Source organism: Alligator sinensis, unplaced genomic scaffold, assembly GCF_000455745.1.
Source record: "Alligator sinensis unplaced genomic scaffold, ASM45574v1 scaffold444_1, whole genome shotgun sequence".
NCBI classification, from domain to species: Eukaryota; Metazoa; Chordata; order Crocodylia; family Alligatoridae; genus Alligator; species Alligator sinensis.
The window spans coordinates 4164329-4187222 of NW_005841886.1; the positions used below are offsets into that span (position 1 = coordinate 4164329).

At 47.4% G+C, this 22894-nt stretch overlaps 1 protein-coding gene across 4 annotated transcripts in view; it reads left to right on the forward strand.

The window, feature by feature from the left end:
- The first annotated feature begins 21000 nt into the window (after positions 1-21000).
- SCN4A (sodium voltage-gated channel alpha subunit 4) overlaps positions 21001-22894 on the forward strand; it is a 148476-nt gene continuing 146582 nt past the window's right edge. For 3 of the 4 annotated variants that reach the window (XR_003092638.1, XM_006017885.2, XM_025196910.1), the window contains exon 1: positions 21001-21131. The gene's annotated coding sequence lies outside the window, so the exon portion shown is untranslated. The remainder of the gene's footprint in view (positions 21132-22894) is intronic. The other variant, XM_025196908.1, reaches the window with a different exon arrangement.

Consider the following 22894-nt stretch of genomic DNA (forward strand, 5'->3'; position numbering starts at 1 on the left):
TGTCCCCTAGGACAATACAATGTGCACTTCAGAAACAACTGTGTTTATGAAACTAGGCTACTTAATCATTTGAAGCAAGTCTATTGCAGAGAAGCAGGGCTGGAAGGGACCTCCAGTAGCTATCTAGTCCAACCCCCTGCCTGAGGCAGGATTGTCCCTATCCAAACCCTTTTATACAATCCATAATCTAAACTCTACATAACACTACCCTCAACCCTGACGCAACAGATTTAACACCCTAATCTAGCACAAATGAAGCAGGGGAACCATGGCAGCCAATGTCCTGCTTTTATGAAATGTTATTGATAAATGCTTAAGATTTTGGGTAGAGGGCTATGCCCCCTGCTATAGAGGAAGGTGAAAAATCCTACAGTCCCTACCAGTCTGACCATGGGGTAAAATTCCTTCTCACCTCCAGCTATGGTGATGGGTCTGAACCTGGGCAGAGAGGCAAGACCCCCTAGCCAGGAGTCTCTAGGCTGGGTCCCAGCAGAAGCACTGCCACACCTCAGTCAAAGCCCCCAGGCTCTGCTACAGCCAGCACCCACTGCCTCTGAGGAAGGCTTAAAAACACCTTGACATCTGTAGCAGAAAGGGAGGATGATGTGGGCGGGGGGCAACTAGTAAAGACCAGAAGCATGGGAAATACCCATAGGAGAACATGGGCATGGCTACATCCAGGGCTGGATTAACCCTTTAGTGGGCCCCAAGCAAATACACTTGCCCCACTGCACTGCTGCTGCCTGGGGCCGCTCAGGTCCACAACCCCCAGCACGAGCCTGGGAGCTCAGTGCAGGAGGCGCTGCACGGAGGGTGAGAGACCCTGGGAGCCACTTGAGGTGGCTCGGGACAGCAGCTCTGCAGATGATGCTGCCCAGAGGGTCTGGGAGCAGACCAAGCCCCGGTGCTGCACAAGGCTGTCTGGGCCTCCAACCCATAGCACAAGGTGAAGGGCCCAGTACATGCAGCAGTGCATGTGGCCCTAAGCCAGGCTGGCAGCAGCAGAGTCGGGCGGCAGGAACAGAGCTCAACCTGGAGAACGGGAGGCAACCCTCCAGGACTGTGGAGTAGTAAGTTACCCTGGAGAGAGGGTCCCAACAGGGGAGGGACCCCCCCAGGGTCATGAAGGGGCACCACGTGGGCCACTCCTGGAGGATAGCGGGGGAGCTTAGGAGTCTTTGGGCTCTCCCTCTCCTTTTCTTTTCTCCTACCTCCCTTCCTGTAGTGGTACCTTGCGAGTGGGGCCCCTGCCCTGGAGGGCACCCAGGTTGTCTAAGGATTGGTGGTTATATTTGTAGACTGTGCCTTATAGTTTATGTGAATAAGTTGAAGCAATAGTTTGTATATTAATAGAGTTATAAGGATGCCTGATCAATATCCTTTGTTCTGGGTTGTTCTATTGTTCATCTGTATTTTTAAATTATAATTGGTTGTGTGTGTATATATGCGGATATATGGTATAGGGTTTATTGTTTTGTAAATTTGTACATATATATATGTCCTTACCCGTTAATGGTTTTGTTGTAATAATAAATTTGTATATATTTAAGTAATTGATTGATGGGGCCTGACTCTATACAGGATGGAGGTGGCTGCTGGGCTGTTGTGTCCCTCCGCAGCACACTGCCCTGCCAATAATTCCCTCAATTGGACAGGGGAGTACAAACCCATGGACACTCGGGCTACATTTGCAGTATGTGAGGTATGAATTCATCTTCCTGGATGCTCCAAGAGCAGATATTGGTCCAGCTATCTCTGAAGGATCAGCTAGCCATGATGGTCTCGGTTTACTTTCCACAGCCTTCCACATTTAGAATCAGTTTTAAAGATGGACTTTTCAAACCTGGTCACATTGTTTCTATAGAAAGCTAGGAGTACAGCCCTCAGAAAAGATTGTCTATAGTGACGTTTCCCATCTCTTCCAGTCTTCACCTCCCCATCCATTGGCTTTCTGCATGGAAGTCCTTTATCTGACCATCTGTTCCCCCTTGTGGTGATAAAGTCCTGGAATGCCTTTTCCTAGAACCACATGGACCCCGCTCCACTGAGCACAGCTTTTCCAAGAGTCAAGCCATTTGATCTTAGCAGGACTTCTCTGAGCACGTCAGACTTCCTGGTGTCTAATGCCTCCACATAACCTCATGTCTTTCTTTAAATAAAACCCTGACTTTTGGCCATGTTTCAAATAGCAGGAGATTCCAGGCCTGGGCTCTATAGAACTCTTTCAGTGCTTGGAAAAGGGTATTCACCCGAGATGGACATGGGAAATGCTGTGCAAATTGCTATGTCAGTGCTATGTCAAAAGTGGGGAATTTAGGGACAGGTATGCCAGGAATATTACTGTGCTAACTTGATCACGTTTGTTAACAATATAAATGTAGTTTCAGCAGCAATATAAGAAGCCCAGATATGTAAAGTGGCCTGGCAATGTCTGTTACCTGGCTTATCACTAAAACCCAAGGTCTTCATAGTAAAGAGCATGGCTGTTTACAGCTAGGATTTTACCATAGTAGTTCCTGGAAAAACTTACCCAGGGTTGGTAGGCCCTCTGTCACTTGCAGTCTTTAATTTGAGACTAGATGGCCATTTATCAGAGGTGCTTCAGCTCAGGGAAAAGTTATGGGCTTGATGGAAGCATTATTGGGAAAGATTCTATAGTCTGTGTTAAGCAGGAGGTCTGACCTGATGATCATAATGGTTCATACCTAGCCTTCAAGAATATAAATCTTAAGGACTAAGCCCTGTACCCAGGAATGGTTACAGACTTGCCTGCTGTGGATTGGGCACGTGTGCGTGTGTGCATGTGCACACGCACACTTCGTCTCTCTCTCTCTCCAGGGAATTGCAGATCCATTGTGAGAGCTGTTAACCTTGCATTTCTTTGTTGTGTGTATTTCTGTTTCCAGTTGATCTTGCATTGTCCTGACTCTGGCACTGAGCTTGGGTTGGTGACCATAGGGGCTTGTGGGCTGCTCTGTTGCTGTGTTTGTGGCAGGGAAGGTGACGTGGCTTCTCTTGGAGCTCCGTTGAGCTCAGTGGAAAAACTCATGGGAAGGGGAATAAGGCACTTTACTTTCTTAGCAAACCTCCTGCTTGGGTCTCTGCCCTGACCGTTTTCGGTCTTTTACTAACTGCAGGGTGCCTCTCCTGTCATGGATGGCGTTATTCAAGGTTGTAGCACAGAAAAGTCTCAGGGGCTGGGATTAGACACTTTGGTGGTCCAAATACTTAAGCTGGCACCAGCTGTTGCCCCATTGGGAATCAAGCTGAGTCCATGTTGGACCTGGCCTCAGGCTCCTTAGCAAATTCCCTGGAGCTGTGGTTGTCTCAAGCCTAGGGGAGCGGGATGGCATTTTGCTGTGAGCCTGTGGGTGGCACTGTGGCCCTGCAGCTCTCCATCCAGCACTGATATTAGATCCAGAGGCATCAGCAATGGAATGAACTACAACCCCCCGAGTGGTCAGCACTGGAGACGGGGTCAGCTGAAGTGGAGGGACCTGTAAGATCCCTAAGGAGCCACTGACTGCTGCCCTTTGAGTCCCTGGCTTCCCTGAATATTCAATGAATGTTTCTTCTGGTAACATGAGAGCACCTGAAGAGTAAGGTAAGGGTGGGGGGGCAGGGGGACACTGCTGCCAGGTGAGCATGGCATATTGTCCCATACGCTCCAGCTTGCTTCAGGGAATGCGGAGCTGTGGGAGCAAGGATTTCACCAATCACCCAAAGAAGAAACAACCACTAGGGGGTTAACAAGCAACCCAGGATGGGGAAAGAGCCAAGGGCCAGCTCATATGCTGACTTTTATTTGATCAAGAGAAATTCAGTGTTTTCCCTGCCATTTCTCTCTCCTCCATGTGTCCTCTCTTTGCCAGTTAACTGCTGCTGAGGGAGGTGACACCAGCCCATTTCTGTGCCTAGCTATCTTGTTTGCAAATCCCTCCACAGCTGGGTCACCGGAGCCAGCACTGAGCCAACAAGCTTGCTTGGTTTGCCCAGGCGTCTGCCTCTGGAGCTTACTGCTGGCATGCACTGTGCATGGAGCCGAGAGGGGCCCTGCAGCATGGGCACCACTTGCAGAATGCCTGCTGACTGTACATGTCATGGCTATAAGAAAAGCAGTTGGAGTTAGAGCCCTGCCTGCCCTTTGCTCCCAGCTCACGGTCTGCATGATCCCCATTTTCTCCTCTATGCAGTCCATCTGTGCCAGCGAACATGTAACTTCTGCTTGCTCCAGTCTGGGTTCTTAGTAACCCCCTCACAGCCAAGTGGGCTGGATGGTGCATGAGATTTGGTGCAGAATGATTTCTCTTCAGTGTGGACTTTGCTAGTTCCTCTGCCATTTGTTTTGGGGTGCAGGGTGGTTAACAAGAGCCCAGCAAAGCTCAGATTGATTTTACAGGAAGGACTTGTCTGGCCACTGTCTTTCTGAGTAGGAAACTAGGTTAGGGTATGTTCTAATTGCCCAAGAGATCAATCCATGAAGGTGGCGTTAAGGCACGAAGGAGACAGCAGAAGGTAGGGCACATGGGAATAACTCAGCAGGGTCAGACCCAAGGTCCAAATCAGTGCTGGGTTCTTCAGAAGAAGGAGCAAGCAACTTTATAGTGGCAGATATGATGAAACAGCCCCTTTAGCGGCCTTCTCCTTGACCCCAGAAGATAGAAACTAGTTCTATCCCTGAAGCATGAGGCTTTCTCTCCCTTCCAGTGCTCCTTGTTAGCGTGACCTGTTGCAAATGTTTGAGCTCTATAAATGTCCGGCACCTCTTTGAATCCTGAAGATCTCTTTGGCCACAGTCACACCTGTGGCAGTCAGTTCCATCTTCTGAGTATGCAGGGAGAAATCAGGCTGAGAATCTCCTCGGCGGTAACTATTAAAAGGCCTGGAAAATCTGAGGTCAGGATTAGGCAGATGCTGTGGGTCCTTTACCAGGAGGACATGTCCGGTAGAGTGGGAAGAAAGAGTTCAGACATTCCAGGCAGGTATTAATGAGGAGCCAGCACTGCAGGGGACCTTTGGGAAGGAGCAGGAGTATGACTTCTCCACAGTACAGAGGGGAGAGTCTCATTCATAGCGTTTTTAGGAAAATGGCATTTCCCTACTGTAAGAAACAGCTTTGGGAGGTAGGGAAGAGAGTGAATGGTTTGCCTCTGTGTGTTAGTGCAGGGTGTGGTTCAGTGCAAGTGCGATGTGGATTGGACTGCTGATATGAAGAGGAGTGAAAGCAGACTGGAGATAGTCTGTACTGGAGGGAAGGAGAGCAAGTGAGGTTCACTGTGTCCTCCCAAACCACACAGCATAAGGAGGCACAGAAGCATAATAGCTTCAGTCTGGTGAGGTGCTGTATATGATTTCTGGAGGGCAATGTAAGCACTCAGACGCTCAAGGGACCATTGCTTTTATCCATCCCTGTGTGGTCAGATGTTTCACACTGTATTTCACCCTGTGTTTGCACTGTATTTCACCCCATGTTTGTTCTATTCTATATTTAAGAGACAAATAAAAATGCGATTTGTAGCAAATTCCTGGAAACTGCAAGAGCCATTTCCTAAGTACAAGCCACTGCCTAGGCTCAATAGCTTTGGTCCTACCAATTTCCAGGAATGCACTATGAGATCATTAGGGCACAGTCGCAGCTTTAGGCTTCAGGATGCAATGTACTAATGGGATTGTCCTGGGGCCCAGGGCCTGTAGGAGCTCATATCTTTATTTCCCTGAGTTGAAAAGAAGGGGGTGGGGATACAGCTTCTCCTGCCCCAGCACAGAAGTCCTGCACAGCAAGAGGACAGAAGGGATCCACATGCCATTCACTGGTCAAGCCTATGCTTTGTGCCAGATCCACAGAGGATGCGAGTTCTACAGCTTCTAGGAATCGGCTCTAGCATGTAGACATTTATGCTTTTGGCTCTAGAGGGTTTTGCTCTTCCCTGTGCTAGCAGTTACTATGTGCAAAATTGACAGGAGGAAAGCTCCCACCTGCTACTCCTATCATCCTTGGTTTTCACAGAGACAGCAAGTGGAAATTCCATAAAACCACAAATTGGTTCTTACATCCTTCCTGTCATGGCTGAAACCAGCAAATACCCGAAATGTCAGGAGACAGCCTGCTGCAGTCTGATTCCCCACCTGATTTTACTGTAGTCAGCTGGGGTAAATTCCCAATAAGCAACTAAACTTTCAGATGCTTCTCAAAGAGCCTCCAGGGATGGCCACACTGTTTAAGTGAGCATGAAGGAATCTGGGCAGCCAATCTCAGTATTTGTCAGAGAAAAGATTTGGGCTTGTTACCACTTGTGGCTGAGAGTTCATGGGCCATGATTACTTGTTTGCATATTTCTTCATGCCTATTCTGGGAAAGCACAAGATCCAGCAGGACTAGATAGTTATATACTGCAAAGGATCCTGAAATTTGTCTTAGTGCAGGGCTGGCCAACCTGTGGCACATGTACCACAAGTGGCATGGCAACTTCTTTGTTTGGTACATGGCAGATGGGGAGAGGGCAGGAAGCACAGCAGATGGGACAGGAAGCAAAAAGCAGAGCAGCAGATTGGGCAGGTGAAGGGTATTGGAGTGGCACCAAGGGAGGCCATGGGGCTAATCTGTCGCACATGCCAAAAATATTGCCCCCCACTGAAGAAGAACAGCAGCCTGGCAGTAGGGGTCAGGCAAGCAGATTAACTTTTCCCTGCCTGCTCCCTTGCAACAGAAAGCGCAATGTGTGTGGAGGGAGGGGGTTCTTACCTTTCAGTCCTCCAGGCCCCTGCTGGCCTGAATGTGTGACTGCTCCAAACTGGAGCTAGCACTGACACCCATCAACATTTGAGAAGCTCACAGTGTAATGTGAGCAAGGCCCTCAAGGCACAGGCTTCTCATGCTTTAGCACCAATGTCAGGGCAAGATTTGCAAATATGCCAAGTTCCCAGCAGTTCCCACTGTGACTCTTACTTAATTCCCTGTCCCATCCTGTGATGATTTCCCCACACACAGAGCCAATACCTTCATGGAACTGTTTGGTTGCCCTATTTATGCATCTTTGAATGATTGATTGAACGAATTACCAGATAGCTTATTGCAAAATGCAGAGGACCTTTGCTTAATTGAGTCACTGCCTATGATGGTTGGTGGAATTCTAGCTGTACTCCATACTGGTTCATGAATTGTATTAGACACCTGAGATAGTGAACACAATGGGAAGTACTGGTGAGAACTTCTGTAGGCAAAGAATGGTATATACCCACTAGTATGGGCACCTCAGCACTATGCTGTAGCATGGATGGGTCCTCTATGAATATGCAGCTTTCTCTATTGGGCTGACTCATGAAGTCACACATCCACACTCTGGGGTGACCAACCAGCAGAAGTAACTGCATTCTGTAACAGGCTCCCCTACACCCTAGATTCCTCTTCACCTTCTCCCACCTCTGCCAATGTCAGACTAGTGAGAAGGATTTCTCTCTTTTGCTCCCAGGCTCATCTGTTTCTTTTCTCTTGCTCCAACAGGTGATATGGGCGTAGGGCTGTGTAGCAGTAGCTTCATGCACTGGGAAGTCCTGGCAATGGTAGTGTTCAGCACCTAGGGCAGGGTAAAAACTTCTGGAGGGTGGCAGGGCTTTTCTACTGGGTCAAGTGTCGATTTCTCTAGGTTATCCCATTCCATAATGCTGATGCATATTGAAATCCTGTAGTGGGCTCCATAGCATGATTGTATTCAGAGCCTGTGACCTAGGCCTGTACATTGTCTCCTTGGCCTTTCTCATTGTGACTGGCTGAGAAAAGTACCAGGAACAGCAGCTGCAAGGAGCCTGCAGTGAATGGAGGAGCCCAGAGGACCACCTTCTGTGAAGCCCTCAAGCTAACCCTTGCTTAGGCACATCCAGATACCAGAGTGACCACAAGCCAAGGCAGTGCTGGGAGAGGCCAGACCACAAGCATGACACCAGGGAAAGCAGACTCCTGCTGATGTAGCCTGATGTTGCATCAGCAGCTCTCCTCTTCTCCCCCTATCCCCACAGCTGAGAAGAGTGCTGCACTGCCTGTGTCCACCAGGTGTGTGAAGCACACATCACAAGCCATTTCAACCAGTAGTTCCCTGGTCTATAGAAACTTGATGAAGAGCTTTTCTGGGGCATGTGTGTTCTCAGATTATTATCTGCTGGCTGCAATGGGAGCCATGTCTCTTCACCCCTCTCATTATTATGAGAATGTAAAAACTGGCACTTCAGTTTTTCTGGAGCCATGAATAGGCTTTGGAAATGGGAATGCTTTTTACTTGGTGAAGGGGAAATCAATAGAGGTCTGAGGCAGGTTTGAGGGACCTGGGGCTTGTAGTATAGTAAGTAATGTGCTTTGTGGTAAGCCGCTGCCTATTCCTACCCCTGACTGGGTCACAGGAAGTGAGAGCCTCTTCTATCCTAAGCTGTTATTGTATCAGTGGCAAAGCTGAAATGTGAACCCTTGTTATGAAAACCATGGCCTTGGATTTTTTCAGGCCTGCATGTAACAATGTGTATGTAGATGGATAGTGTGGGGCAGCCGGGTTTGAGATTATACTGAGCACAACACCCCAGCTGAGCCAGAAGGGACGGGGAGGCATTGCAGGGAAATTGGAGATGACTTCAAAGCCCTCAAAGACTAGATCCTGCTTGTTTCTTTTTTGGTCTGCTGAAAAATAGGGATGATGACCCAAACAGACCTTGTTCTGCATAGAGACTTCCAGATAACCTCAAGGATGCAGAAGGGAGAACAGCAGACGGGTTATGAGGGGAAGAAGCTACATGTACTGTAAGCATACATGACCGTTCATGTTTTGGCTTACACAGAGTTGAGCTTCCTGCCTTGGTGCCTGTGGGCGCATTTACACATTCATTAATGCGCCGTAATTACGGTACATTAAGTTTAGTACCTCTAATGACACGTACTAACTTAATGCGCCATAATTGGCACTACTGAGCATTAGTGCAGATGAAAGCTTTTTTAGTGACATTAATACACATTAGACTAAATCTACTGTGCATTAGCACATTAGCATGGGTTTTTCCCGCCACGCTAATGTGCAGTAGAATTAGTCTTCTGCGCATTAAGCATCTCCTGTAGATGCATCCTGTGAGTCCTAGGCTTGCCTCCCAAAAGCTTATTTTAACACCCTACATCCATTTTCATTGCTGGAGAAGTAGTGTATTGATAAGGTTTATTTCAGAAAAGACAGTCATCCGTGTTTAGGATGCAGAGTCGAACTACAAATCACTGTGATGATGCTATCTATTCAGCTGCAGAGAAAAGTTGGTGGTGAATGGTCTATTGCATGTGCACATGCTGGAGCAGAGTATAGTTTTCTGTAGACATCTCAAACGTACAATACTTCTGCTGTGGGGATAGGATTTATTTGTAAATCCAGTAATTAGTTTAAGAATCATAATTATTGTTAAATGTCCCCATGAAAAATATAATGGGTACGAACCCTTTCTTATTGGACCATCTCTAAAAATATATATTTTGTTCTTTTAAAATGTGACAATTCATTTTTAATTTCTAGCAAAATAGCAGTTACTTAATGCACTGATTTGTTTGTTTCTGTATAAACCATGCCAGTCACTGATAAATATTTAACCCAAACTTTCATGGGGAAAAAAAAGTTTTCATGCAGGAGGTCAGGAAGATAATCTTGAAATGTGAACCAGGTATGGCCACTAGGGCTGTGCAAAATGGCACCGTTCTGTTTCCCTTTGAGTTTTGAGGATCTGAGGGAACAGCATTTTGTATCGAATTGCATTTAGATTCGGAACAGCTGTTCTGTTTTGCTTTGTCAAAACAGTGAGGCTGTTTTGACTCTGTTTCGATGTTTCACTAGATTGGATGGGGACGAGGAGTCAGCCCAGCTGGGCTGACTTCTCATTCCCGGCGCTAGATCTACTGCTAGGGAGGGGAACTGAGCCATTGGGCTCAGTTCCCTTCCCCTTCACTGTTATCGGCTTCCTGCAGCCCGGCGGCGGGAGACGGTGAGAGCCAAGGCTGCGCTTCCAGCTGCTGCTAGGAGTGCAGCCCTGGTTCTCCCCTGAGTCTCACCACCTCGCTGCTGGCTACTTCAAAACTCGAAATGTTTTTAAACTTTCAAAATGTTTTAACTAGCCTCGTTTTGTTTCAAGGCTGTTTCGAAGCCCTTCATTTCGATTCAATGTCACTGTTTTGAGCTGAAAATGAGTCAAAACAGTGTCAAATCAAAACAGCCAGTGAAATTTTTCACAGCCCTAATGGCCACTGCATTGATGTCTGCGTTAGTTTGCAGAAAGCCTAAAAATAACAAGGTGGTGAAGTATAAAAGTGACCCATTCCTGTCAGTGGGGCAATTGGCTCTAAAGACTAACATTTACCATTGAAATAGCAGTATGGTTAACTCTTTCACTGTTAAATATTAAAATGGAAACTTCCAGCTATTATGAAAAATGGACAGATTGATTGGAAATTATACTGAAATCTTCAGTTGGCACATGGATTGGATGAGAAATTGTGATGGACTACAAGATGGATTGTAGCAGCTTGGTAGCTAAGCTTTCACCTGGTTATCTGTGCATAAAGCAATGGTGAAATATGTGTTATGTGTGAATAACATTGCTCATTAACCCCAGGCTTGCGCATCTTTCCCTTTGAGTGCAAAGTGAACTTTTTGAGCATTTATAGGTCATTAATTTCTGAGGTATACACTTGTTACAATGGCTCCTTTTAAAATTTATTTAGTAGATTCTTTTTTCTCTTGCTCCATCTAGCAAAGAGTTTCTCTGTGTTTGAGAGATGACATTTGACTTCCAGTTTATTCTGAATTCTAAGACAGGAGTATTTTAAAAGTTACTTAACGTGATACATTTTTTTACTTGTGACTTAGTTCCTCATAACCTTTTCCATCCACCTTGCAACATGTAGAATGTAATATTTTTCATTAACTTTATTTCATGGTTGCACTGAGTTAAAGGCTAGAATGAGGCTTTAGATCATCCTATTTGACTCCTCTACAGCATGGCCCATTGGATTTCACTCTGTTATTCCTTTGTTAAGGCTTTTTTTTTTTTTTTTGGCTGAATCTTGAGGCATCATGACATGCAGATTGGTTCCAGTCAATAGAGAATGGATCTGTGTAATGGACTTGTGCAGGGAAGTCACCTCTGGGAGGTCAATGAGCACGCCAGTCCTCTTTGTCATTGAGGCTCTGTCAGTGATGCAGTTCAGTCTCTCCTGACTGACTTGCAGCAGTCAATGTTTGTTCTCTGGACCTTGAGATGTGCCCACAAGGGTAGCTATGGTCCAGAACACCTCCCTGCACACCCCATAAGCAGCTTAGGGAGTAAATCCCATTGCCTCACTAGCTTACTATCCCTACTGCTACGTCCACAATTTACTTTATGACCCCAAGTGATCCACTTACCACCACCTGAGATGAACAGGGCTGGCAGATGTACTTCAGGGTGGCATCTAGTGGTAGCTACTGCCTCTCCTCAATGTAAAAGTCAAGCTTTGCTGATGCAGAAATGTCATCATGGACCTGAGAGAAAATATTTCTGATGAATTGGACTTTCCTTCAGATGGGCCTGTATTTTGCCCCCTGAAGGTCAGTCTCAATTCAGATTCCAGCCAAAAACCTCCTGGGTAACCTGCAGGAAAAGCTGCTTGCCATGTATTTTCTCACTTCAGCCCAAGGGAGATCAGCAAGGCCATCTCCAAGGCTTGCCCCCTTCTCTAATGATACGTAGCCATCCCAGCTCACTCGCACCCTTCACAACATGCTTGGTTTCGATCCAGCCACACTGCTCCTCTCAGCACACACATCCAAGACCTGGAGAACACACCATGACATGCGGATATGCCTGCCTTCTGACCTCCTAATGCTACATTAATGGACAAGCAATTTAATTGTAGACCTACAAGTTATGCTCTTACCCAGGAGTGGATCTGGGGAGTAAGGAGGTGCAATGGTTCAGTCATACCTTCTTTGATTCCTGCTCTACCCAAAGTTTAACACCAACTGCCTGGCAGTGGCAGCAGTATTTCTAGTCAGGCAGCAGTGAGGGAGTCCATTGAGGCCCTGGCTCACCATTATAAACTACCTATTTCCTTCTAGGCAGACAAGGTTCCTTGAATCTGATATCTTTTATTAGACCAACCCAAATAGTTGGAAAATGGTTATTAAGCAAGCTTTCGGGTTCAAAAACCCTTCATCAGGCTGAGGAAGTCTCTGCAGTTGGTGTGCGCTATTCCTGGATGGAATGAAAAGTAAAGAAGCCAGGGGCTGGGCTGGTATGCATACAAGACAGGTAGTCGGTGAAAATGTAGATTGAGTAGTCAATGGGTGAGAGACAGGCTGTGGGGGGAGAGAAGGGGGATGAAAGTGGAGAGATACCTGGGGATCAGATGTCAGGCAGGTTATAATGTGTCATAAATCAAATGTCTATATTTAGTCCATGATTTTTAGTATCCAGGAGGTTGATGAAGTAGAGTTCATAGGCTCGTCTCTGGGAAGTGTTTTGTAAGTTTCCTTTGAGGATCAGGACTGAAAGATATTTCCTTCTAAACTCTTCATTCCACAGGTGTTAATGACCCTCTCTCCTTTTCAATGGTCTGTAATGGTTCCACTAATCAAGCTATCCTTTCTTCCGCAATTCTGCTGCCTGTTAGCTGCTCCAGCAGAGCTTGACTTCTCCTGTTAGCTGCTCCTGCTAATGTAGCTCCTCTTTCACAGTCCTGCAGACTGCTTTGAACTCTAGTGTGAAGCATTAACTCAGGTGTGGAAATAACTTTCAGTGGACAACTGGATGCACTGTCAAGATGCTCAAGAAAGCTAGACTTTGTTTTATGAATCTGAAAGAGGTGTACATTTAATTCGAATGACTACAGGACTAATGAAACATCTTTTATTATTTTTGCCTAGTTTGTTGTGTTTTTATACATAATATAGCAAGTGAATATACATTCCAGTAAAGTTGTATTTATTTTTGCTTTTGACTTAAATTGAATAATATAGCTCAAGGCCCCAAGCATATTAGTAAAGCTTCTAGTTTCTTTCTAACTGGAGAAATGTATATGCTGTGGTAGATGTGATGAAGCCCTACACTATTTGTACCTCCTTTTGGAAAATCCTAGATCCACCCATGCACTTACCCCTTACATGAACATATGCCAGGCAGACAGACTATGAAGCCAGTCACCTCCTCAATGTATCCTACCTTTTTTAGAAACACAAACCACCCTTTCTTTTATATACTTATGACAGGTGTCACCAAGAATCACTGTTATAGGTTAGGTAATCTTCCAAGTGCTTTTTCCTAGAGTGTGAGCTTATGTTGAGTCTTGGAGAAACATGTTGTGTGGTTAGTTTTCTTATATATATGTCTCTGGGTAGCTGGAGCTCTCAGTCCTGATCTCTTATAGGAGTCAATTCTTGAGGCAGAGTTGCTCTTTGGAACTGTGCGTTGGTGGTGGGCTGAAATCTGTCAGGAAAAGGCTGCCTGAGTATCATTTGACCTCTGTTCCAGGGCTGGGCTATAAAGCAAGTTATGCCTAGAACATTCACAACTTTGAGGCTGTTGATCCCTTTTGGACTGAAAGGACACAGGTACCATTTGGCAAAAGGTGTGACCCCGTTTACATTATGACTTTAAAAACATCAGTTATAAGATCCACAGCACTAAGCAAAATCACAGGCACTGTTCTTGAACTGTGATAAATCACCATTCCAGTGGAGAATGAGTTATCCTTCTGGCAGGCAATCATTGGCTGCTGTGCTGGAAGGAAGCTGACCCCTCCCCCAACAGCCTTAAAACTAGCAGGGCAAGCAGTAGGGAGCTGTTTGCACAAGTCTTCTGGGAGGCTGCTGTGATCATAGCCCTTTGCCTAGGCTCTGGTTCCTGTTTCTGCTCCGTGTTCCTGGTATCAGAGTCTGGTTTCTGATCCATGGCTTGCTCCTTACTGCAGCTCTTTATTCCTTATCTTGGTATGATCTGAGGCTCCTGACTCTCGCTTCTTGACCGTTGCTTGTTCCTGAGCACTACTGACTCTGGCCTATTCCTGACTACATCTTTAGCGTCCAAACTCCAGCTTGACCAACAGCTCCGACCCTGGCTGTGACTTGGTCTTGGCTCCTGGCTCTGGATTCAGGTTCCTGACCCTAAGCCAAACCACTAGACCTAACTGCTTACACCCACATTGTGATGTGAAATGTGAACTACTATTCTGAGTTCAGGCCCTGAAAGAAAAGCAGATCAGATATGAGTGAATTGAGGTTAGTGAGGAAAAGTCCTCTTTCTTTATGACAGACCCATCCTCTGAAAGCCATTGCCCTTGGAATAACTCAGGGTCTGTCACTGGATACAGGAATAGCCCCTGCCGTAGAAAATGTTCACTCCTGTTTCTGCTTCCCTTGAAGACTGAAGCCCATCCTACTGGATTCTACCACAGTGATAGTGCATTTGTAAACATCTTGCATGTGCTTTGCTCTATCCAAGGGCCCTATACCCCGAGAGAGCTCCAGCTAGTTGAGAAGGCGAATGCCAGCTTTCTGAGCAATGGTTTGCCAAGAACGTATCACCATGATGTACTGCTTTCTGTGCTGGCTCCCTGATTGACTGCAAGGTCAAGTTCAAGGTCCCCGTCCTGAAATTCACACTCTTCCATGGCATTTGTCCTTGCTAGCTGAGAGACCGTCCTTTTCCACAACCGTGAGCACCCACAAAAATCTATGTTCTCCTAGAACAATGAACCTTTTGACTAATTGGGGAGACTCGGGACTGGGGAAGACTAAAACCTTTACTGACCTGGGCTTAGAATTTGGAACTCATTGCCACATGGAGAGGAACGGACTCTAAACCCACCACTTTCAGCGCTAGAAGCAAAAAAGCTCATCTCTTCTGTTTTGCCCTCACATCAGTGCCCTGACCCAAATCTAGCATCCATCACATGCTTCCAGTGCCAGGTATAGTGAAACTCAGGACAAATCTGCCCTAGCTTCATTGTGTACTGGTAAAGGTATAGAGAAAATGTACAATCGGCTTTCTCTCCCTGTAGGAATAGGAACAGATACAAAAACACAGCTCAATGATTGACAGAACTGTACATGCAGTAATGCCAACTCCAAGTGCCCAGAATCATGGTTCTGAATCGGATCAGATGACAAGGCTTACGTAAAACTGTGATATTAGAAGACAAGGGGGAGGGGGGTTGAAGTTTGAGGCCAAACTACATTATATTTTGTTGGTTGGTTGGTTGGGTTTTTCCCTAAACCTGTATTCGCAAACAAGAAATCCAAAAATTTATTCTCACCTGCTGAGCTTGTCATGACATCACATGCTGAGCATTGTATAACAGATAATAAAATCACAAACCCTGTCAACATGGCATAGGTATATTCCTCATGTATGAGGACATGGCAAAGGAGCTGGTCTGAGGTGAAAGACATCTGCTGCTGTGTCTCTTTCTGCTTTCCCATGTACTTTTAGGGTGATCATGGGGTTGACCTGAAGATGTGTGTTCAAGAGTGTATCATGGGTGGGTGCCTGTGAAGCTTTAGAAGGCTGCTGTTAAGATTGTTTGGGGTTGGGCATGAAAATCATGCTACTGTTACCCAAGCATCCATGGCTGTGAGAAAATGCCCTGCAGTAGGCAGACCTCTACATCAATGCTAGCTTTCTGGAGCAGCAACCAGCTAGCTTTTGGTTCTGTGTTTGCACAGTGTGTGACACAATAGGGCTCAGATCCAGGACGGGGGCTTTTACAGTATGTCTATACCCCATCCTCAGTGTGTCCCAGGAGACTCTGTCCTAACCATGTCCCATCCTTCTGTCCCCACTTGCACACACCAACCTGAAAATGCAGCAACAAAGCTGCCCCCAGAAGTCTTCTCGCCTGGATGTTCTTGAGACCGCAGCTTCTGATGCGTCTAAAAGTGGTGCTGGGGATGTCCCTAGAGGATCCATCACCACATTGCCAGGTGTGAGAGCAAGAGCGGGTGAATGTAGTGTGTGTATGGGCACTTCTCCCATGATGCCCCAGAGATGCAGCATAGAGAATTTGTTTAGGTACCATCCTACAATAGAAAGCAGTCCTCCCTGCATGTCGGGCCTTGAGTTGGAAGTGATTATCAGCAGCAAGCCAGGAAGAGAAACAGATAGACAGACAGACACTAGTTGGAGAGAACACTAGGCAATCTGGTCTCTTCCTGTGAAAGGTTTGCTTGCTTGGCAGGGAGCTCTTAACCAGTTCTCCAGATTGCTCAGTCCTAAATGCAGAAGCTTTGAGTGTGGAAAGTTGATTTGTGTAGTGTAACATTTTAGACTTAGCAGAGAGGACTGTTTCACAAACTTGTCACTTCCCTGTGCTCCCCATCCCTGAGAGATCCTCCTTGCTTCAAGTGCTGGGCAGGAAACTTCTGCTGTCCCTCTTTCATGCCCCACCGTCGCTGTCCCATCTAGTGCTTCCTGTATCAATGCAATGTTCCCACCTTAGGGGATTTTAATGTGATTCTTGTGATATTAAGTGCTTTAATGAAGATTCCAGCTCTTGGGGTTAAATGACTGGGCAGGATTCTCAGCTTTCACTGAGAAAAGTGCATTCCTGTCCCCTGTGGTTGCTGAGAAAAGCTGGGAGATCTGAACTATCAGGTAGAAGCAAGTGGGGATTTTTCAATTAATTATTTTTCAGAGGAGAGCTGTGCAAATGCTTGATTCCCCGTTCCCTCCCCAAGGTGACTGACTCAAAAATCATGAGCAAGTTTTGCTTCAGAATGAAAGCCTGAAAGCGGTATGAGCAAAACATCTGGTTTGGCACGAAACAACACATTTTCTTTTGGTTTGGGATTTGTTCCTTTCAAAGCAATTGATTGATTTTTAAGTAAATTTGGCCTTGAAGTGTTGTTTTTTAAAATGAAAACTCCCCACATGTCAGGGGAACAGGCTCTGAAAGTGAGTTACCAGTGTCTATCAGTACTCGGCTTGTGTGGGATACAGGGTCTCTACCAGCAGGTCTGTGTACATGACTCTGAGGGGTACAGAAGGTCCTAGCCTCTCAGCTAAGATGTATTATCTCCTTTGCACTGACAAGACACAAGTGATGGTGGCAGAGGTGTAACAGCATCACTCCACTCCATGGGTAGCTTCAGTTCATTGAACAGTGCAGTCTGCTGCGCTACCAGTGATGGCAGCCCAGTGAACCACCAGCTGCATTGGTGGCTCTTTTTGGCTACGGACAGACATTACAGACAAACCAGTTTAAGTGATCAGAATCTGGTGTAAACCTGTAACAGAACAAACATTCAGTGCACATAAACCAGTTTGAAAATGTCTGAAACTGGGGAAAAATTTATCGAAAAATCCCTACTTGCTTCTACCTGATAGTTCAGATCTCCCAGCTTTTCTCAGCAACCACAGGGGACAGAGGGGAAGAGGAATCAAGCATTTGCACAGCTCTCTTCTGAAACTGGTTTGAGATAAACCTTTTTGAATGTAGTATCAGACTTAACTGATTTGGGTCAAACTGGTTTATGCAATGTCTGTTCCAGACCCCTTCCTGGTTTAAGTTAAACCAGAGTCCCCCAGCATCCCAGGTGCTTTTCAGCCCTGGGTGGGGCTCTCTGCTGGAGCTCCAGCCCAGACTGCAGGTACAGAAGTGTCTGCCTGGCTTCCCCTTGCCCCCCCCCACACACGCACACAATGCTCAGGCAGGCATTCCCTCCTTCCCTCTCCCACAACATGGACATTGCCAGCATGTGGTATGCTAGTTAACGCAAAGATTTGTCTGTGTAAGGCACGCAGGACAGTGTCTGCTTAGAGCTTTTTTGGAGCTAATCAACAGGTCAGCTGGTCCCTCCCTTCCTTCCTTGGAAAAAGTTCTTTAAGAAGAACTTGAACTAATGAGAGAGGCTTTTGTTTTCTGGATGGGCTGATGAATGCTCTATTATCAGCTCCCTGTGTAACTCCCTGCTATGTAACTAAATGCTGTGTAACTGCTGGTTCCCTCGCTGGTCAGGAGCAGCAAGGAGGGGTGGGGGGAATCCCCTCCCTAATCAGAGCATCCTGCTAGGGCCTGGCCCCACACCCCTCAGCTCAGCACTATAAAAGGGACAGGAGGGCTGCTCTAGTGCCCCCTGGCTTCTAGCCTGAACCCCTGCAGGCATGTGCCTGAATTTCTTCAGTCCAGAGGGGATGTCTGGGCAGTTACAAACTGGTTCAGCCTAGCCAGGTTAGGCTAGCCTGCAAAGATTGCATCAATTCAGGATTTTTTAATTTCTCTCCCTAGCCTTTGCCTCCTCCCCCCCTGCCCCAACCCCACTTCAAAGGCAGCACCTGGGGCTGCTGTCCTACTCTACTCCCCTCAGTTACTTATTGAACTGTTGGGTACACAAGGGTGGGGAGCTGGACTCTGACAGACAAAACCATCAAGCAGCTGCCCAGGGTGGGAGTCCCAAATAGCATGTGAGAGTTTTATTGCTTGGGCCTGGTCTCCCACTTGCTGGTCAGTCTGCACTGCTGTCTCCCCTGCCCCTTGACATGTTATTTTCTTGTGGGTTTGTGGGAGGAAAGTCTTGTTTTCCCACTCTTTCAGTAAAGTGCTTTTTCATTCAGGGTGCTGAGTTGAGTGTGTCTGGGGTTCAGTGTCTCTGCAGTCATCCTAGGTTCAGTGTACCAGTCCTACATCCAGCTTGTCCCCGGGCTCAGCAGCTCTCCATTTACACTCTTAGGTCCTGCCCTGGTATGCCTCCTCTCTGGAAAAGCAGCTTCTCTTTAGGCACTCACCTCCATCTGAACTGTCAGTTTGTGATTCTTCTTGGGATGTGATTTAAGGCACCTTTGAGTTTGGCCAGGGATAGAGGTGGTGTTTGTGTCCTTTTTCTGGAGGTCTGTGTTTGGCTAGAGGCATGTGTGTGTGTGGAAGGAAGGGTCAGTGTTTCTGTCAGGGTTCAGAGGGTGCAAGCTCCTGCTGCGCGCTCTGGTGAATGGAGTAGGTGTGCTGCTCTGGGGGTGCTGGTACATGCAGGTGTAAGTGCCCTCCTGCAAACACAGGCATCACCTTGATTGTGTTTGATGGCTGTCATTGCAAGCGTCCTTGTGTCTATTTCCAGAGCTGCAGTGTTAGGATATAGTCATTTTGTCCCATCGGGGAGAGCATGTATATTTAGCTGGGTTCCAGATTTCCTTTTGGTGTGGTAAGATTAGTGGATTTTTGCCGTCTGCTGGTTTTAGCAGGAGTCTGACTGGGAAGGGCAGGGCTTCTCCTCAGTGCAGCATGGTTTAGGGGAAAGCATACTAGCTTAGGATTTGGGAGATTCATAGATTGTTAGGGGCTAGAAGGGACCTTGTAGATTATCGGGTCTAGTCCATCTGCACTAGGCAGAAAAAGACAATTGGGGTCAAATGACCCCAGTGAGGTGACTGTCCAGTCTCCTTTTAAAGATTTCTAAGGCAAGTGACTGCACCACCACTGGAGGGAGTTTATTCCACAGTCTGGACACCCTGACTGTGAAGGAGTTTTTCCTGGAATTGAGCCTGAAGCAGCCTTCCAGAAGTTTGTTTCCATTGGTCCTGGTCTTCCCCAGGGGTGTGCCACTGAACAGCTGTTCACCAAGTTCTGGATGTACTCCCCTGATGTAGCAGTAAGCCATTACCAAGTTCTCTCTCTGCCTTCTCTTGTGTAGGCTGAAGAGGCCCAAGTCCCTCAGCCTCTCCTTGTATGGCTTGTCTCACAAGTCCCTGATCATATGGATGACTCTTCTTTGGACCCCGCCCAAGTTTTTCCACGTCCTTGTTGAAGTGCAGCACCCAGAACTGGATGCAGTACTCCAACTGTGGTCTCACCAGTGTGGAGTACAGTGGGAGTATCACTTCCTTAGATTTGCATGAGATACAACGGTTAATGCATGCCAGTGTGTTGTTTGCCCTGCTGGCTGCAGCATCGCACTGCTGGCTCATATTCATGCGATGGTCGATCATTACCCCTAGGTCCCTTTCAGCCATGGTGCAAGTCAAATTATCGTCACCAAGTCTGTAGGTATGTTGGTTATGTTGATCTGGGTTCTTTTCCTGACTTTGCCACCAATCTGCTGTGTAACCTTGGGTGGATCACTTCTGTGCCTCGGTTTCCCCATCTGTTATGCAGGGACAGTGATCTTGACCGCCTCTGTAAAATGCTGTGAGATCTGCTCCTTCCCCATGCTCACAGGCAAAGATGTGAATACTCTGAGCATGAACATGCAGCTGGAGGAATGAGAGATGAGACCCCTACAGAACGGTTTAGCCCTAGCCCTAAACCCAGATTCAAAAAGAACAGGCTGCCCTCTATACGCAGCCTGAACCTGCAGCTATTACTATTGTGGGTCATGCCTACAAAACCCAATGGTGGACCAGGATCCTGATGCCCTGGTGCTGAACAGAGAGGAGAAAGGTAGCTCCTGCCCCAGGAGATTACTGTCCAAGTACCAGATAGAGCAGTGAAAGGCAGATGGATGGTGGAGTGGAAGTAATTCATGAGCTGTTACTGGTGAGAAGCAATGGTCCCAGCACATCAGTTGTTTAATCACTGCCTTCTTTCACTTCCCTTCCTGTTTACATGTCATCTCTCTCTCTGCTGGAATACACTGATGGAGGAAGGATGGCCTCTATGTGCCCTGCTCCTTTGTGGCAGCTTAAAAGGTGCCAAAGTGAATCGGAAGATGCCTCAGCATGCAGCACATCCTGCCCCACTCACTGGTGGCTGAGAAGTGCTTAGTGGCTGGCTGGTTGAATTTGCCCTTCCTGTGTTATTCAGACAGCAGTCTTCCTGTGTTATGCAGATCTGTGGCCGCCCAGGGAGCTGCTGGGGTGAAGTTTCCCCCTTTTCTGCTGGCCCCGGGGTGCCCTGTGTGATGGGACTTCAAAGTTACAGGAACTGCCTGACACTTGATTGGCTGCCCAGGGGACGAATATCAAAGCTGAGAGGCCAATGCTACCTGAAGAACCCCTCAGGTCCTCAGGTTTCACTCATGACCATCTGACAGCAGCAGCAGCTGTTCTGCCAACAGGCACTAGCTGAGCCAAAGCCTCTCACACTCTAGGAGTCGAAGGAGAGTGAAAATCTGACCCTAAAAGGTCTTTCCTTGGGATATTGCTCTTTCCATCGAAAAGTAAGTAACTGATTAAGACCTGGGTGGCTGCCAGGCAGAGAGCCAGTGCCTCAGAGCTTGTGAAATGTCTCTGCATTTTTTTTTCCCCACTAGAGTAGCACAGAATGGTGTAAACTAACAAACCGCACTCCCCCTCCGCTTTGCCTAAGGGACGGTGCAGCCTGAGCGCTCTCGCTCCCCTGCTGTGGGTGAATTAGAACAGTAAAGCCCCCGTGGACACTTGTCCAGGGCTGGCACCATCTGGGGAAAGACGGCGCGGTTGTGTTTTTCTGCACTCAGCTGACCGTCACTCCAGACTCAGTTATTCATGTTAGGAAAACAAGTCGGGAGCTGGGGAGAAAGCCCCCACAGAGGATGGCCATAAAGAGAATCCAGGCAGTACAAAAGAGTGATATGGACTGAATAAGCCCACTGGTTTGAATAGGAAGCAGACCCTTTGTGACTGCAGACCTGGCTGTGAGAATGACAGGGGAAGTGGAGGGTCGGGGGAAGAGATTATACTTCTATTCCTTCTTCCTTCTGCTGCACAGCAGTTAGAAACATGGCTTAAAAGTACCCCCTGCTCGTGGCTTCTTCTCTCCTCATTCTAAATATAAACTTTTGGCCACTTCAAGCTGGAGGTTGCATGAAAGGTTTCCAGGCTGCCTGGTGCAAGGTCTGCCTTGTCGCTGCTCCTTTTGGGCAGGGGATGGGAGAGATCTACGCACCCCTTTTTCCATCTTGCGTGTCCGTTTGGGTGGGGGGGAGGCAGGGAGCCCCTTGCAGGGAAGGCAGGAGGTAGATTCGATTTCTCCGCTCTTGTGAAATGGGAGAGGTGACATGCCAGGACAGGACACCATTTGAGGCCATCGCTTCATGGCAAATCCTCCTCCGTTTCCTGGCCGAAGATTCCCTGAGGCTGCAGTTTGTGGTGTGTGTGCAGGCAGTGACTCTATCCTTAAAGCAAGAGTGCAGGCACAGGGCTAATGTGGGAAGACTCTGCAGAGAGGGGGAAACGGGAGGCGGGGAGGGGGAGTGGAGCAAGGAAGGGAAGGGAAAAGAAAAAGGAAAACTGAGTGATCGGGATAAGAAGGAGAGAGAGCTGTATGGGGGAGGAGCTGTTGGAGAAAAACACTGGGCAGACACTGCTCAGGGACTCCGCACAGACCCCGCTTGCATGTAGCAACAGCTCACCCACCTGCTGCCAGGACAAGGGGCAGCTCATCTCTTGTATATATCAGGGGTCATGAACCTACCGTCTACCCAAGGGACGATACAAAGGGATAGTCACCAGCTGGGTTCATGCATTACAAGGCAGCTGCTGTGTGCCTGCAAGGGGTCTGCGCCTGCTGTGTACACAGGAGGCGATCCTTATTGCACTGGTTGTGGTGACTGGCACCTGCTCGGTGTGGAAGGAACCTGTGCACCTGCTCTGTAAGCGAAGGGGTGGCTGCCCTGTTCCATAAGACATTTCCCTGCTTCTCTCTGCAAAGTCTACAGCTTCCACTGCAGTCTTCACCCCATCCAGTGGAGCCTGGTGCCCAAGTAAAGTCTGCAAATGCATCCAATTCATTTGTTAATTAAATGCACTCCCATCCTATTGCCTCATTCCTGCCCCAGATTGTGGGGTGTTGTCAGTTTAGGAATACAAAATGAGCAAAGCCCTGTGGCGCGTGACATTTAAAACTTAACCAGAGAAATCAGGGGATGGAGCAATCCTGCTTCAATCCACAGGGAACTGGCTGCATGCTCTAAAAGGTCTTTTTCTATCTCTAATTTATAAG